We start from the raw sequence: 3,537 nt of genomic DNA, 5'->3' as shown, positions 1-3,537 counted from the left end.
TGACCTTATCAATAAGGTTGATGATTTGTATTTATAGGTGACTTGTTCATGTAATTCACATGGGACATGCAATGGTTATGGCTAGTTAAGTATGCATTATCAGAGGAATAATTAAGTGTGAATAAATTCATATCATTCAGGTGAAGGTTGGAAAGGTTTTGTATTGTAGATCAGACATCAGTGCTTAACCAAAAATGTATTAGGCATTACTAGATGCTACTTTCATAGCTCATTGTTTTGCAGATTGTAGTTCGATGATTTTGTAAGTCAGTGAAACTTCCCTTTGTGATGAGCAGTGTGCTCTTAGATATTGGCCTTTCTATATGTGCAGACCCCATTGTAATTATTCACAATACTATTGCAGAGTATTCATCTGGTTGTGGGTAGGGTTTCCCACCTTGGGTTTTCCCTTTCTGGGTTTTTCACATCAAAATATTGGTGTTATGTGTGTTGTGATTTCATGTTATATTCTTCATTGGGTTGTGCTCTAGTTTAAGGTTTATAATTGAATTAACTATTGTTATTGTTAGTAAACTGATTCACCCCCCCTCTCAATTTACTGTCGGTATCAGTGTATTCTAACATATTATTCATTCTATTTTTTCATTGACTAGTCATATGACCAAATTTATTGCAAACAAATTAGTTACCATTGAACCTATGAGCATTAGGTTGCCTTATCGGAAGCCTTCTAGAAATGTTCTTCTAATGTTGAGACCTTTGACCAGATCTAGAGATTTCACCTTTCTCAAATCTATGACCTCTTGTATCACTAGCATTCTTTTGGCTTTCAAGCATCTCATCAAGTTTAGCTGAACTGATTTTGAACTTTTCCTGATACTCATTTGTAGCTTCAAGATCATATTTAAGGAGAAGGGTCTTCTTACCAAGGTCTTTCTCATGTTCTCTGGATTATTGTAGGTCAAGCTTCAATTGACCATTCTCACAATCAAGTTTACAATATTCTTCAAATTTATCTTTCGAGGACTGAACAAGATTCTCCTCATTCTTCTTCCTTTCCTCAATTTCCTTTGTCAATTTCATCACAATAGATTCCATCGCATTCTTCTGAACTACATTATTTCTAGCTATTTTCTCACACTCTTCTGTCTTTTCTTTTAGGGCTTCATCATCCATGCTTTGGTTTTCTTTCTGCTTAAGCTAATCAACAAGATCCTTTCTCTTTTCCTTGAACCTGTTCAACTAATCTTTCAATGACTGTGTTGTTCTCCATTTTGACACCTTTTGTTTCGTCTCTTTAAAAGTGAAAACTACTGCCTCTGTGTTGCAATGGAAGAGAACAACAAAAGTTTGAAATAAAGACAACAATATGAGGTTCCATAAATAGGAAACCTCCTACACTTTAAGCTTATAAAAGCTTGGGCAGGTGAACCCTTTTTAAGGCTATTTTCTCACAAAAATAGTAAATGGTTTGCAGAAAACCAGTGCAAATTCCTGCAAACATTCTATTCTGACTAGCATAACTAAAACATAAATGGAAAGTTGATTTTTTCCTTTTAAAAGAGGATCACAAAATGCAACAAACACCAACAGATAAACCAGTGCCTTATCCGGGCAACAAAGTCATCTACACAAACTACAACCTGACAAGAGAAACTAGTACACAAATCACAAATTCTTGATCAATTAACTCTGAATATGCTTGACATATACAGAGTCCTAATCTGCACCAGACTTCATCATCCAATCCACACCAAGAGTACTGATATCAATGACTTTGTTCAAAGTATTTAATATTTTTCTCCTTAAGAAAAAGACTTAGAACAACTTCATTAGATGCCTAACAAATCATTCAATTGAGCAATCCTTGATTACTTAAATGAAATAAACACCAACAAAATGACATAGAGACAATACAAGTCTGAGTTAAAATTCTTTGGACTTTATATTTTATTCCTCTGTCAGAAGGTTACAAGTACTACATATTTGACCAAGAAATTGCTAGACAAAGGCCTGTATTAATTTTTCCAAAGTTTAGCTAAAACAATTTGTGTCCCTTTTCTAGGTAGCCTTGGTATCCTTTTATAGAAATTGGGATGCAACAAGCTTTAGACCACCTAGAAGAATAATCTTACCCTAACAATCATTTAATATAAAAGTTATATCTGTGCCATTATAGTTGAGGGAGAAATCTAACATTCCTTCTGGGATGCGTGCCTCATTAATTCACTAGACATTCTTTTGGAGGATGGCCGAAAGGGCAAGCTCCTATTACCCAAAATTGCTTGCAACAACCGGCAACTTCATAATGTCGGTGGATCATCTTGTGCCAGAGAATTGATGAGTTCTTATCACAGAGCAGTGCAACATTATGTTCTTCACATATCCCCTTGTAGATCTCCTGGGTACCTCTCACCAATCCATTTTCATCTTGAAGCAATTTCATATGCAACTTGCATAGCTATGCCAATATTTCTTTTGAATATTTAAAATTCTTTGGCACCAACAGATCAGGAGGCCTTCTCTCTGAGCACTTTTCCTTTAGTTGCCAAGTCTTGACCTTTAAAGTTTAGACGAGTTTCCATAGTGGTATAGCCACAGCCATCCGATCATGAGAAACTAACACACCTTTTAACTTCCCTGAGTAATCTGCTTAGGAACGGGCCCCATCACTTTGGTCTCTAGCTGTTAAAAACTTATCTGCTACCGCACTTGGCCTATAGAAAATCCAATCTTTGTGACTGAAGAATAAACCCTGAGATCCCGAGGTCACTGTCCCAAAAATACTTGTCGTGGGTTGCAGTTGACTACAAAATCAGATTCCTCGGATCGAGAGCCATCCACTGATATGTGACAAATCCATATTTGGGCAAAAATTAACCCTCATAGATCTCAGCCACATGTCATCACCTGGTTTGCTCGTGAGTCCCTCTAGATTCCACCTATCTTGCCATTTCATCAGTCGCCAAGTCATGACCATTAACATTTAAGCATCTCCATCTTACAGTATGGCAACAATTGTAGATCTTCCTTGAACTTGCTTGGCTTTTACCTCACTTGAGTGACTCCCTCTATCACTCTCTCTTCTGGCGGGCCCGACACGTGTCACATCTTGATACGCCTTTGGATCCATCTACCCACCACCAGACCCACCATCTCCTTTGGCTTATTCGGCATTAGCCTTTCGGCCAAACTTCCTCTTCGGCTAACCATTTTTATATCTTATCGAAACCACAGTTTCATCGATGCCTTCACTTTTCGATGAAACCGGCTGACATTTCGTCGATGTGCCCTTGTCGATGGATTCAAGCATTCGGTGAACTGTTTTCACATCTTATCGAAACCTTCTATGTCGATGAAACTGATATATTCGGTGAGTCCTCCCTGAGATCCATCGAAACCACAGTTTTCTCAACATTCATCTTGATGATATGCCACCTATCTGCCACGTGGCATCCTTTGATTGGCTCAGGAGTTCATAACTGGGTGCCACCTATCATGAGGGTACTCATTTTGGGCCCTCCACTCTGGCACCTTAGCACAACCTCCACTAACTGTCGAAATGAACCGCCTGCC

The sequence above is a fragment of the Cryptomeria japonica genome, chromosome 4, assembly GCF_030272615.1.
Source record: "Cryptomeria japonica chromosome 4, Sugi_1.0, whole genome shotgun sequence".
NCBI classification, from domain to species: domain Eukaryota; kingdom Viridiplantae; phylum Streptophyta; class Pinopsida; order Cupressales; family Cupressaceae; genus Cryptomeria; species Cryptomeria japonica.
The sequence above is the reverse complement of the archived record's forward strand: the minus strand, read 5'-3'. Positions refer to the sequence as shown.